The sequence below is a fragment of the Monomorium pharaonis genome, chromosome 7 (assembly GCF_013373865.1).
Source record: "Monomorium pharaonis isolate MP-MQ-018 chromosome 7, ASM1337386v2, whole genome shotgun sequence".
NCBI classification, from domain to species: domain Eukaryota; kingdom Metazoa; phylum Arthropoda; class Insecta; order Hymenoptera; family Formicidae; genus Monomorium; species Monomorium pharaonis.
The window spans coordinates 3194719-3209523 of NC_050473.1; the positions used below are offsets into that span (position 1 = coordinate 3194719).

At 43.8% G+C, this 14805-nt stretch overlaps 1 protein-coding gene across 6 annotated transcripts in view; it reads left to right on the top strand.

Annotated features, from left to right (window-relative positions):
* Positions 1-2022: 2022 nt before the first annotated feature.
* The window catches only part of LOC105836189 (venom metalloproteinase 3), a 58801-nt gene continuing 46018 nt past the window's right edge, over positions 2023-14805 (top strand). For 2 of the 6 annotated variants that reach the window (XM_012680049.3, XM_012680046.3), the window contains exons 1-2: positions 3649-4126; positions 5380-5696. The gene's annotated coding sequence lies outside the window, so the exon portion shown is untranslated. Of the gene's footprint in view, positions 2117-3648; positions 4127-4148; positions 4523-5379; positions 5697-14805 lie in introns of those variants that run through there. The other 4 variants (XM_036290246.1, XM_012680047.3, XM_036290247.1 and 1 more) reach the window with 4 other exon arrangements.

Below are 14805 nucleotides of genomic sequence, written 5' to 3' on the forward strand. Positions count from 1 at the left end.
CGTCCTCGGACTTTGTCAAAGCCCTCGCTCTAGATTTTATCAACATTGCATAGATAAGAATTATTTATCGTGCGATGAATGGTTAAAGAGAGAGAAAGAGAGTAGAAATAGAAAAAGACAGGAAGAATTTTAATTAATTCACACACCGCTACGCGAATTTATATAACGCTCGAAAAATTTTGTTTGTCTTTATCCTGTTTAAAGAAATGATTGCGAAATATATTTCAATTATATAATTAAATATACCAGTAGATTTGAGTACAATTTCGTTCATCATTATTAATTTAATGTTTAGGAAAGTACAATACAGTTCCGGATCATAACTTATTGCATTATCTCAACACTATAAAAGTCTTGATTTAATTACAAGCTATTTTGAACAGGCCGATCCGGTTTTGCAATGCAAATGATAGAACTTTTTCCGATGATATGCGAAGTGTTTCGTAACGAGCCGTCAAACTTGTACCTTAAAAAACATTTTAAAAATATATCGCAAGAAAGAATTTAATTCAGGCTTTGTTTTCTTAAAAGAAATTTGGGGAATTTTTTTTAAAAGATTTCCTTCTTTTTCCAATATAATTGTATTGACTGGCGAAAACGCGCGCGCGGAACAATTCGAGCATAACGTCCCGAGGAACAACGTGTGCACCGTACATACATGGCACATAATACGCATCCGCATACACACAGAGACCGAGATACATAGGTTCACGAAGTTAAAGCAGAAATTAGGAGCGAACCGTGTCCCCTTTCTCTTGCCAAGCCAAGCGTGATATAAAATACTTTCGCTCTCGCGCGCGCGAGACGGGACAAGAGCGGAGCGGAGTCGAGAGCGCTCGCGAGTGAGATATCGAGACAGAGAGAAAGAAAGAGAAAAAGAGGAAGGGAGAGAGGGTGGGAGAGAAGGACAAAGGAGGTAGAGAACTGTGCCTCTCGCGAGAACGGAAAACCGGAAAACGATCGCCGGCCAAAGGCTCACGCTACGCCGTCTCTTTGCCCCTTCCCCTCCTTCCCTTTTCCCTCGCGCCGTTCGACGCCACCCCCGCCATTGTACGCGCGCGACCCGGCTCTGCATCCGCGGAGCTGTAACACGCGTCGCTGTGTTCAGGTGCCGCTGCTAAGTGTGTGCCCCCTCCCCCCCCCCCCGCCGCGCCGCTTAAATCCGCGTTCGAGATTCTAAACGTCGTCGGTGGCGCTAGCGGCGGCGGCGGCGGCGCGCGGCGGTGCCGGTCACGCGAACTGTAAACACGCTTCCGGCTGAGAAGCCTGCAATTCTGTGCTCCCGCAATACGTTTCCTCTCGCGGACGGTTATTTGTTCGCGCGCCCGCGGTCATAGCGCCGGTTGTTTGGATTATTTATGCGGATGTACGGATGCATGCGTGTTCCAGAAAGCACGGCGTGTCCTATATAAACGTGACCGAACGTTACTGCGATTGTGTTCAGCTTTGAAAACGAAGAGCGCAAATGAGTAAAATTTAGAAATCTTATCGTACTAAGTGTGCTTTCCAGCAAGACAGTGTAATACAGCGTCCACTAGTGTGGCACACTGTGTCTTGTTGGAAAGCACACTAAGCCTCGTCTACAGAAGTCGCAGACAGCCAATGAGCGCCTAGTTTCTAGTTAAAGCTCGACAGCTCATTGGCTGTCGCAAATTGCAACTGGCCGCTTGCGACTTGCTTCTGTAGACGAGGCGCAACACGTCGGAAAAAATCAAGCAAGAATTAATTGATGTCGAGCGACGATCCCTTCGCTTCAGCCAACGAGGAACGATAACAGAATTGACATCGAAATCGAAGTCGTAACTTCTCGTTGGAACAGCTCGAACCTTCCTGAACGTTGTATACGCGGCTAAAGGCAATCGCACGCATTTTCCGTAAGACATAAGGTTTCGACGCATTGGATTGGACGATCGTAACCGTAACCGTAACCGACTGAATACATTACGTGATTGGTCGAAATCTTATTGTTTTACGAAAAGTGTCCGCGACGGCCCTAACTTCAGAGCTCGCTGAAGGTTTACTGCGCGAGAGGCGAGAGGGCGACGGTGTCCTTTTCGATGAGCATCGCCGTGCCCGCCGAGCAAAATCGAAAATCAGATCGATCGCAAACACTTTCGTAAGTAACACACAGCTTTCAGCGGTAAAGCTCGCCGGGGCCGGGGGCTCGCCCGGTTCGCGCATTTCCACGACGCGGAATCGCGGATTCGAAAGGAAATCTCTCAATTCGAGGTTATTAGCCGTTTACTCGTTGCGCAACGGCGTAAGCGGCCATCCAACCGTGGACGCAATTCGCGGATAGGCGACTCGCTGCCCCCCAAGTGGAAAGCCGCCGCCGATAATTAAAGTTTCCGCGATGCTGATTCAACTCCCGCTAGCAGCTCGTCCGACGCGCGGTTACGCGATTCCTCTTCGATTTCCCCCTCCTCCTCCTCTTCCCCCGTGATTTTAACGCGGCCCGTAATTCCAGCACCTTGGCGCGAGAGTGGTAACCGTGTCACTCGGCGGCTCTCGAAAGTAAAAGGACGAATGTCCTATATCCGCGCGCCGCGTTTAGAGCGTTTCCTTTCTTCCGCCGCGCCGCGTCAAATGACATTGATTGTTTCAAGGTGTAAGGAGATCGATTTAGACGTGTCTATTTTATTTATCTCGTAATCGAGCGCAGATTCGAAATGCTAAAAATACAGGCGGATAACACCAGAGTTGCGTTACGCATGAACAGCATCTATAATTGTAATTTGCATCAAATTGCAGGATAAAATATCTATTTATAGTTGTATATATTCAGTGTGGTTTAATATGTATATTTTACATATGCGTTCGTGTTCTGATTGTCAAATATCTTTTGTATTACGTGCATAAAATTGTATAAGGAAGATTTCTGTAAATTTTTGCTACGAGTGCTGAAGTGAACTTTATCAAGCTCAGAAGTTCGCTTATCGAACAATTTTTGTATTGTACTATCAGCTATCACATTGGTATTCTAATCCGACTTGAGATAGACGCTTTAAGCTACGCGCGTTGTTGCTGAGCTGGTGTAAATAACCTCTTACATAAACAAAGCGCCAGCGGAACAGGTGACTCTCCCGACTTTGAAGCGCAAGAACGTAGCATTCGTATCGTTTGTCCAGTCGTCGCTGGAGTCAGGGTCGAAATTGATACATGGAACGTTTCGAGAGCGACTTTTCGAAAGATCACTCGGACCTATTTCGGACCCTATAAACTTAACGCTACCTGAGTGCTCCAAGTATCATTTCATAAGTAGACCTGTTCTTTTTAGCCGCGAACTTGTCGTTCACAGTTTACCTTTTTCCTCTTGCTCTCCAACTTGGAATTGGAAAAGGGGGAAAGACGACCTATGCGAGAAGTCGAGCGGAAAAGAATGGGCCTTCTGTTTATCATTCGGCAACGGCGATGTTTCTGAGCGTAGCGTAAACCTTGAAATAGAACTCTGAGCTTTTGCTTCGATTAAAATTGAACTCTCGGACGGACTTCTCCTGCGTGTAAGAGCGCAGCATAGCGCGTTCGAGCGGCTCTGGCGGCGTTGGCGCTGCGCGGCGCGGCGCGGCGACGCCGAGGTCCCTACCGTCCGTCGTCGTCGGCCCGACTTCCCCACTTCCCGCGCGTCGACCGCTCTCGCCACCCGCCGCCGTCGTTGTGTGTCGCAGTTACACCGAGTCCGTTCGCGCACTCGCGTTAAATCCCGAGACCCGCGCCGTCCGTGCGCGCGTGCACCATCACCACCATCACCACCACCACCACCACCACCACCACCACCGCGTCCGGGCCCCCTCACGACGCGTGTGCCTCCCTCGCGCGAGGGATTTTCGGTTCGCTGTTTACCACCACCACCACCACCATCACCTATCCTATCGTCACCGTCACGCGCGCGCGTTACGCGTCCTTCATCTAGACGCGAGAGTCGTCAGTCCGTCGGCGGGGTGTCATCGGGAAAGGAGGAGGATATGTCCATCGTCCGCGGCGGCGTGTTGTCCGAGTCGTTCGCGTGATTCGCGCGCGCGCGTGCGAGCCCTCGAGAGCCCGTCGAGTGACCGTCGAGAGATCCGAGATACACGTAATATATTATTACGGATTTCTAGGGATTGTGGAAATCGACGCGAGAGCTACGGTGAGTTTGAACGGTCGTCGTGTTTCTTGCACCTCTTCCTGGAATTTTCCCGGCAATTTGCAATTCGTGGTCGCAGCGCTCCGGAGGAGAGCAGTCTCGCGCGAGGGTGCGCTTCCGCGTCCCACGTAATCGATATCGATAGATCGATCGGTCGGCCGGTTGATGGATCGATATCGGAATCGGGACGGAGAGAAAGTTTACGCGTATGTAACGTACGTACGTACGTATGTCGCGCCCCGAAATTCAAGAGCCGCGCGCGTTTCGGGCGACGAGCGAAAGTGAGGTATAGAGCATGTGATTCACGCGCGTGAAAAAGCAAACGTGTTCTACATTTCCGCGACGGTAAGACCGCCGGGAGGCGGGAGGGGATCTTCTCCAATTCCGCGAAGTCGCAAGGTGAGGTTAAAGGATCTGACTCTACTCCTAACCTGTGCTCCTGAAACACTCGCCTTGAGAATTCCAAAAGTTGGCCGCGATTCGGGTCGTGGGGAAACGTTTTTTCATTGCCGCGCCATAAGCCGAATCACCATTTTAACCACCGGGGAAAATTGTTGTGCCGTGCACACGCCAGCACTCGCGCGATTTGACATACGCGGACACGGCGCTGCACGTGCTCAAAACGGATCGCGCTAAACTCTACCCCGCGCCCGCTGGCTTTTCGTCGTAAAAGGCGCGCGACTCTTATTTCTGGTCGCACCGCGGTTTTGCGTAACCGGGAGGACGAGTTTTTTTTAAACGACCGTTCTTCTCATCACGTTCCTTCTTTCCTCTTTTTTTTTTCCTCTCCTCTCTTTCCCACCTCGTTTCAATCGCCGAGCACCGAGTGCGCGTCTTCCCTCCGTCCGGTCTTCTTCCCAGGTCCCGTCCGACCGAATAAAAAGGTCGAACTTTTCTCCGATTCCCTGCATTCTGGCATCGGGGTGTCACCAACGAGCACAACAAACGATCGCGTGATTCCGCTCGATATTCTTCCCTCGTAGTTCTTTCGTCTTACCGGAGAACGCCGGAGAGTTGCTGGTGTGAAGACCGAGCCAATCTTATCTCGGTTCCATCTCTCTCGATGTTCCTCGCTGAGAAGAAGGGTGCGAGGGTTCAGATCTCGTGCTATATACTATATACTCGACGCCTTGTGTGACGCCTCGCGATTTTTCCGGTGATAACAAAAAAGAAATCGTGACGCACGGGAACAAGCGCCGTTTCTATCTCTCCCTTTCTCCCTTTCCCTCTCCTGATATCTGTGTGTTGGTGTGCAGTGACCATACGGGAATTGATGCATCACGGAATCACGTGGAAGCGAGAAAACGGCTGCCGAGAATCATCGCACGCGGAGTGAGGAGGCACGTGAACGCAACGCTGTCAAATCGTCTTCGTCAGCTTCCCTCGTCGCGGAACCGATCGGCGCACGTGTGAGGAGGGTAATTTGCACCACCAGGCGACTCATCCCCTTGTCCTCCCTCGCTCGCTCGCCCGTCCGTACGTCATGCTGAGGATCTTGCCGGCCGCAGCGATGGAAACATGAGGACCGTGACGGATCGCACATCCGATCGAGCTCCTGCCGACCATAAATGACGTAAGTACCTTTTTCATTTCGACACGGCGCCTTGTCGTCGTCATAGTCGTCGTCGCCCAAACACGTGGGTCCGAATTCGCGGCACGATTGGGAACCGCCTATTTCCAAATCGCCCCGCGCCAAATCGATATTTCGCAAAAATCAACAGACTACGTGTTACGTATTTTTTTTACAAGCTCGTACGATTCTTTTTTTTTTTTTTTTTAAGAAACGCTCTCGAAGACGATTTCGAAATTTCGGAATTTTCGATCTGATAATTTTAATTCAAGTAAAATGCAAAACAGCGCCATTTTTTCCTATACGAATTATTCATGTGTCTTTTTTTTATGAATCGTAAGCAAAAAAACTGTTGGAGACTGATATTATGCTTAGCTGCAATCGTGATGTAAAGATATAAAAGAAGGGGAAGTTTGGAGACTGTAATAAGATCGGCGAAGAACTTTTATTATCGTGACTTTAAGCAAAAACGTTAAACTTTTATTAGCGGACTTTTGAACTCTTTGCACGATTGATTTTACTGCCAGTTGTTGAGTTCAATGACAAAACTAATTTTCAATCGTCACGGATCATGACGTGCGCAAATTTATTTATACGCGAAAAAAAATGTGTTAAAACATCTAACAACCTTATTGAATCAGCAGATTTACAGCCCAGTGATATACGAACAGTTTATTAAAATGTCCAAGTTTCGCAGTTGATAGAATTGACAATTATAATTAATTATATTTCTTACAATGGCACATCAATTTAATAAAGCAAAGTTGTTAGCAATTTTTGGTATAACAAACAATTAATTGCACTAACAATTCATTAATTTCTTCGTTAAGCTATAAAATCTCTTTGATTATAGATGTTGAATTTACACGCTGCAAGCTGAAGCACTCAATCTTTTTTTTTTCTTTGTGTACTAAAGGTCACTTTTTAAGAGATTTAAATACTTTGGTCTTAAGTCCGCGATTTCCACACTTAAATGTCCCGAATAAGTCGAGAGTGTCATAGTCCGCAGAGGATATTCCGTCTGGTCTATCTAGCACGCAGAATTTACGTAATATCGCGTCCGAATAAGCGCGTAATTAAAAGTCACGTGAAATGGTACGAGCCTAAAGAAGTTAACGGATAACATTCCCGGCGATACGTTGCGAAACCGACACTGATGAAGAATGCAGCGAGGAATGTCATTTGTCGCCTCCGCTCGTATTCGATCCTGCGTTAAATTTATGTAAAAGATGTGCGCGACTTTATCATTTAAATGAAGACAATACAACGTATGAAAACATAACTAATAGAGAATATCTTACTCGGTCATAACTGGATCTTTGTGCTAATTTTACATACTTTTTCAAGTTTATTGAACTATATGCTGAATAAATTTTTGTCTCTCAAACACAGTTATAAGATGAACAAGATTATTAAGATCACAATCAAATATTAAATTGATAATCATCAACAATGATGATACTAACAAGCATTTTTTCCTTCGTATAAATAATGTTGCGAAAAAATAATATTTTAACCAGAGATCGAATCCGAGATTTTTAGTAATTATTTCCAATGTGTATGTATATCATGTATCAAGTATTTTATTGTTGTCTCCTGTTAATCGAGAGACTTGACGGCCGATTTTCGCGTCACCGCGCCGGTGCGTTGGAAAACACCGCGTACCTGTGCGTGACTTTGCGAGGTATGTGACACGTTGTTTTGCCAAACAATCATGCGCCTCGAACGAACGATTCGGTAAGGAGTGCATTGCCGACGTTCCCGTTCGAGAGAGAAGGTAGTGCGTGGTGTTGAAAGCGAGATCTAATCACTCTCGTTTCTCTTCACCAGACTCGCGGCCGTGAAACTCGGAGGTGCATCCTCCCGCACGAGTCGCATTCTTCGTTTCCTTTCCTCCAGGAGGAAGCGAAATTCTTCTATTGTCTCGTCGTCTCCTCGCGGATCAACGTACGTTTCATTCTTGCCACGATTCTTGCAACGTAATTAACGATATTTGCGCGCTTACGCTGAAGAATTTTGATCGCTCTGATTAATCTACGGAAGGAGTAGCGGCGTTCGTTTAGCTATTTTCACGAACATTGCCAGGCAACACGTTACAGTTATATACCTCGCAGGTAACGTAAGAGAGCGGATACAAAAAGAGAAATGCGGCGCGTTTAAAAGCAGGGCGGAATAAAACTTTCGTTTTCAATATTTGCGATCGTATATGCACGAACCGAAACCGTTGCGGGAATCGGGCAACGTTGTATAACGCAAGTGGCCACACAGGCTTATATGGTCGCCTCATACATCGCGGTTGTTAGTATTAACCCGAGAATTGCTAATCGTTCCAATTAAGCATCGATACCTCCTCAAGTGAAGGAACTCGATCTCGTTTGAGAAAGAGAAAGAGAGAACAAATAGTCCGGGGACTTGAACGTAGCCGCGGAGAAAATGCGGAAAACTACAATTCCAATAGCCGAGAAATGTCTTGAGTTTTTGTCCATAACGATTATACTTTTCAAATAGTTCATTTTTGACGTTTGTCTCGTTTTATTTATAGCCGTCTGGCAATTAGACGTGGTCGAGTCTTGCATTTTCATAAAAAAAAATGACACTACATTGTTCTGAATTAGCATTATGTTTAATTACCTTTCGAATTCTTTATTTCTTGCGAGTTAAATTTATGTATTGTTGACAGATCGTTATATGCTGTAGTTAATTTATTACTTCTTTTCTTATGTGTGATCCTGTGACTAAGAAATATTGAACAAAACTCTTGGAATCCGGAAATTCTTAGGATAACCTTTTACGAAGTTCAAACATCTTATTATTAAATAATGCTCGACAAATACAGATCAAGAATTGGATATGCTGTGTATGGAAATCATTAAAATCACGGGTTTCGTTGAACCATAAAATAGAGAGGCAACAAATAAAACTCTGTAAATTCTCTTTAACTAATATGCGCAATTTTATGTCAATATTATAAAATCCATTTCCTGCATACTTCCAATTCAATTTCACATTTCCATTATGTGTAAAATATGGTTATTCAAAAAAGAATAGGGAAAAAAGAGGCCGCGGGTTGCCACTTAGTTTCGATTCGATTTAACTCGAGGCAATTCGCCATAACTATGCGCGAGTTAACTCACTTTTGCATAACACCATGCAATTATAGGCTGATATATGTATACGCGACGCGTTGTGTATACAGCCGAGGTTGCTTTCTGTTTCTTTGCTCTAACGGCTGATTTAATTTACCGCCGCTTTCACGTGTGGGCAAAGCTGTTACTAATTGCGCGGAAATATTCGACGCGCCGCGAGTTTCCTTCCGCTTGGCGCGCCGTTTCCTCGATCGCGTTCGTATCGCACGCGTATATTAATGAAACGCAAAGAGGGCGGGCAGGGAGAAAAGGGGGCCTTGAAATCAGAGTTTTAATACACGCCGTTTGAGTTTCAAAGTGTTTCGTGCCGTTTTTCTTTCTTTCGTTCTTTCGAGGGAGGGAGAGGGCACTTTCACGCCGGGGAGAAAAGCAACGTTTCGATAAGTATTCGCGGTGAATAGTTCACGTACGAAGTAGGACGCCGCGAGCGCGTTGCGTCGGTCTCCATTAAGTCTCCTCGTAGCACGAATTTTATATCGTGTTGTACGTTCGCCTTCCCGACGAGTACGAATCGTTAATCTTCCTCTCTCGCGGTTGTCACGCGAATTCATTCACAATCCTTAAAAAAACATCAACAAGTACCCTGTATAAACGCGTGAAGTTTATTTGTTTTAAGTAAATGTAGAGTGAGAAATGTAGTTGAAAGAGCTTCTGTCTATCAGAAATAATTGACGACTGAAAGGAGTTGAAGGAATGCTGGAGACCGACATCTGTTTTGCCGACAGAAAGACATTAATTTTTGTATTGCAAAATCTTTTTGTTTCTTTCATAGATTTGAGAATTCTTCTCCAAAATAACAGTATACGCATTACTATACCAGTCCATGGGGTGGAGTTTATACCAAAAACGGAAAAATATTGTTAATTTGCAGTATTTTGGGATCAAGTGTGGCGTCTGGAGCTATCACAATATTTGATTAATATTTAAAAATCTACAGTTTGTACTTATGAAATTCGTAAGTACAAAGATAAGGTAGAGGATAGGAACAAATTTAATAAGTCCAATTCACAGATTTATATTAATGTGTATATTTTAATTTTGGAAAAAAATTTCCAAGTCTATAAAGAAATACATACAAAATCTTATTAATAATGTGCACAAATGACTTTATACATTATCGATCCCAATCAAGTTTGAGGGGTATTCCCCTTAACGATTCTTCCCGTGTGACGGATGTATCAAATTGCGAAAGGCTCCGCAGCGGGGAGGATTTTAAATCTGTTTCGTAATCGCGGCTTGATGTCGCCCGACATCTCCCGACGAGACACGAGTGTGTCAAACGGCGGAAAACCGCGCATGCGATCCTGCTAGTGATATGATAATAAAGATACATATGATATATGAACGTTACGTCCGGGTTGGCAGTTTGCTTCGCTCTTTAAGACCGCCTGCAATTCCTCGAGCGAGTCCGTCTCGAGCACGTAAAGGACATCCCCGATAACCATTGCATTGTTGGGTAACGAGTCCGGTCTCGGGAAAAGGTTACGCTCGTGCCGTCTTGATTTTTACGGTTTCGAGACAATAATCCAGGGCTCTTTTCTCTCGCCTTTCTTAACACTCCGAACAGAATCATCTTATTGGAATTGAATTTAAACAATGCACGATTTTTTATTTTAGGTATATCAAAAATATGTTCTTTTCTTTGATGTGCACCATCTTGACTGTTTAATTATGTAAAGAAAAGAAGCAGCCAATGTCAATTAAGTAACAGACTTTGATGAAGAATGTTTATCGCTTGAAGAAATCTGCTGTGAGAGAGAAAAAATCTTTGAAAAAGCGTTAATTGCGTACAAGTCATGCGTGCGACTTCCGAGTGTGACACTCATTATTAATCCCGCGTATTAATTACTATCAGATACGTCGAGCATGAATATCGTCTCGAATCCGCAATGATTGTCATTGTAAACAAATTAAATCGTAAGGCGCAATCATAAATATTCTAATATAATGCGCGAAACCTTGAGAGAGCCAATTATCATGTAACGCCGTGATACAAGCAATATTGGTATTACGAGGACTGCATTTATGATGTAAAAGGCTGCGCGCGTCCCGTTTGATATATCGCAAATTGAAATCGCCGTTTTAACTGCCGCGATTGCCTCACTGTTCTCCATTACGCAATCTCGCTCCATCGCGCCCGCATCCATCCTCAAAGGGGGTTGAATACAACCGTGGAGTTCGCAATCTCTCGTAAATACGATTATAATCGCGATATCCCGAGCTAATAGCTGCTAAATCTTTCTTAAATGCGACGCGAAGATCAATCAAAGTGGAAGCGTCGGTTCCTGGAAGACAAAACATTGTTTTTTCAGTTTATAACTTTTATCTTGTATTTCCATCTCACGCCGAAAGAAAAAAATAGTTAAAGTAACCACAATATTACCATATTTTAACGTCATTGTTGGATTTAACTATATTTTTATAATTATTCAATATAAATTTTAATTTAAATTATGTTAAAGTTCTCATAATTATAATATTGGTCTATACAACATGATATGGTTGCAATAAAATGAAAATTTTAATGTAGTAAATTGTACCATAAAACAATAACTATAAGTGTATGATTATTATTAATATTATAGTAATAATTATTACAAAAATTATATTTCTGACTATAAATATTTTACCATGCAATTATATAGTAATAAATGTCACCTGGTTTTTTTTTCCAGTGCACGTTATTAATCTGTCAAATATATTCCGACATTGAGTGTGCTTAAAAAGGGGAAAAAATACCGACAAGTACTTCTTCTTGATCACAATCAGAAATATACAACGAGAACGTAAGGGCGTGGCGTAACGATTATAAATAATAATTGATTTTCGCCGTGACTCACGCGGATTTCGTCAAAGAAATCGGTCATCGTTGTCGTCACGTTATTTCAGGGAACTTGTGTTTCCAGATAATCGTGCAATTCGGAAAGCCGAGACCCCGGTTACACATCATCAGTCAATCTGTAACGAAGCGACGTGAGTTGGAAACGCCGCTGTTGCGCACAGAAAATTACGTCCTCGTGCAGGCTTTTAACAGAGCCGGATCAGTTGTGCGCATCCGCTCCGATCGAGTGTACGCTCGACGATTGCAAAAGTGAATCGGCGATTTCTTGAACGTCGAAAGTCCTTTCCCGCGAGACTGTGAGTCTCAACGTCGAAACCGGCGGCGGCTCTCGCCGCGCTTAATCGACGCCGTTCCTCCGCGTCGAGCAGGAGAGAACGCGTGTCGGCTCCGGCGTACTCGAGAATCACCCGGGCATCGACCCGTACATAAAAATCCATCGTGTCATAAGTAAAACGATCGAAGACGGTCAATTGAATCGCGCGTCAAGCTCAACGAGTAGAATGAGGAGGATCGGAAAGGCGAAACCGCGACATCCGGAGCTCTCATTGAGTTTGTATCTCTTGAAACATTTATGCGGATTATTATAAACCTTTATTGCTCAATTAGGAGATACGTATGTGCACTTCGTGGGTGCTTCGAAGAAAAAAAGGTTATTCGATTAAATGGTGTTTGATTTAATTTCTTCAGTTCAAATATTTGTGGTACTAGAACGTCAATACGATTTATTCGAGTTATTTAATTAAAATACATAAATATTTCTACGCGGTAAAAATTGTCTTGGTAGCTTTTTACTCTTTTTTTATTGCGGAATCTTAGTAACTACTTCTTGTAGTCATTAATTTTGAATAGTCTCTTCTCGAATAGTCTCTTTTTATCACCATGTTTTGCACGTGTTTACCAAAATGTCTAATAAAGATATGCTATAAAATCGAAATTAAAAGAGGTGGAATGACGTCTACAAGTGGCCACTCGAACTGTCACTTACATTTTTATTACCAAAAAAAAAGAAGAAAAGAGACAGCCGCTCACGTTATATCGCGTCTCTGCGCACGCTGAGGAAAAAAAAAGTGTGATATTTACGACTATAATTGCATAGTAAAATAATTATAATCGGGAATATTATTTTTATAGTAATTATAATTGTAATATTGGTAATAATAACCATACGCTCATAGTATAACTTACATAAAAATCTCCATTTTAGTTATGGCAAACCATATCATACGTTGTATAGATTAGTATTATGATTACGAGAATTTTAATATAGTTAAATCAAACTATAATTTATCAAAAAATGACTACAAATTATAGTAACATTATAGTTACTGCAACTTTTTTTTACTCTATGCAATCGGATAAACACAGCGAAGAGTGTTCTCGAGCAGCTACGTCAGTATATGTATATATCCCGCGAATAAAGAGAGAGAGAAAGAGAAAAAAAAGAATTTACTTTCAATCGCCGCGTTCAATCGCATTGAGACACACGGCGCTCACGTGGAACACCACGTGAAAACGTAGGTGGCGGGAAACGGCCGCCTTCTCTTAAAGAGCGGCGACTCGCTCACCTGCAATTAGGGATTTACGATCGCGGGCACCTGACATTACGACGCGGGGATGAGCGATTTGCGATCGCACTTCTCGACGTGCGATACTTTTGCCTCGCACGAGCACGAACGAACGAGCGTGTGCTTTTCTTTCTCTCTTTCTTTTACGCAACGGATCGACCGAAGATGTTTATTCGCGATACGAATCTTTTCGCGCAACACGGCGCGACGGTACGTCTCTCCCTTTCTCATACGTGCCCTCGCCGCAATCGTGTATACATTTTTATACACGGTGTATCTCCCCGGTGGAATACAGATTTTTTTTTCAGAATTATTCGAATAAGTGCGCGTGTTGACAAGCGACGCCCGCCGTCGTTTGCGTTCGGGATTCAGCACGCCTGTTTATTTTGCGAAATGTCCATCAATATTCCCAACGGTTTCTCACTCCTGTTATTTGCAATCGCTATTTATCATATTAATCTTTTTATGACTGCGCCTTCTATACGCAGCTGCTTTATATTTCCTTTCTCGACAGAGACTCATCGCGCTCTATGCGTGTAGCTGTATATAATGAGAGAAAGATTTAACTCTTTCTTTCTTATTCTTTTCCGTACTCGCTATTAGCATTAATTTACACTGAGAAAAAAGGTTGGATATTTGCGACTGTAATTACATAAATAATTATAGTCAGGAATTCATTTTTATAGTAATTATTACTATAATATTGGTAATAATAATAATTACATGCTTATATAATAATGATTATTTTATAGTGCAACTGACTATATTAGAATTTCCATTTTGATTAATATATATTGTTTAATAACTATAAAAATATGATTGGGTCCAAAAATGATTACAAATTACAGCGATATATTATGGCTACTATTTCTTTCTCTCGATGTACAGGTGATTTGTAGGTACTTAGAGTTAACATTCGCATGAGAAGACGACGGTGTTACATTGACGGATCAATTATCAGCGGGTCAAGGATGACGATGATGATGAAGACGACATCAGCGTCGATCGACGATGATGACGACGACGACGCACGCGTTGCTCTGTGCGTCCCGGTATCGTAGTGGCGATACAGTGAAAGCTGATATTTTGTAACACGCTTGTGCTATTCCGTTCCATTCCATTCCATTCCGTGGTGTATTGCCCGGTGCTGCAGCCGTTCGTTCCCCGCTCGCGGTCTCTCTGGCTCGGCTCTCCCGTTGTGTTGTTATATACGTACAAGTTGTCTCTCCCTCTCTCTCTCTCTCTCTCTCTCTCTCTCTCTCTCTCTCTCTCTCTCTCTCTCTCTCTCTCTCTCTCTCTCGTAATCAAATGCGAATACCCGGCGAGACCACGGTACAATGGTAGGCGCACCCAGAACATACGTTTTTTCCCTTCCCCCCGTCCACGTTCCGCGAGATTCTCGCCTCGTAACTCGTAAGCGGCGCGAGATGGTTTGCCCGTTCGTGCGAGATGGCAAATCGTCCGCCGGGAAGGTGCGCGACAAGTAATCAGCAATCGAGTAACACGCGGCGACGATGACAGCGCGAAAGAGCGAGTCGGCGTGGAGAAAAGCGGGATGG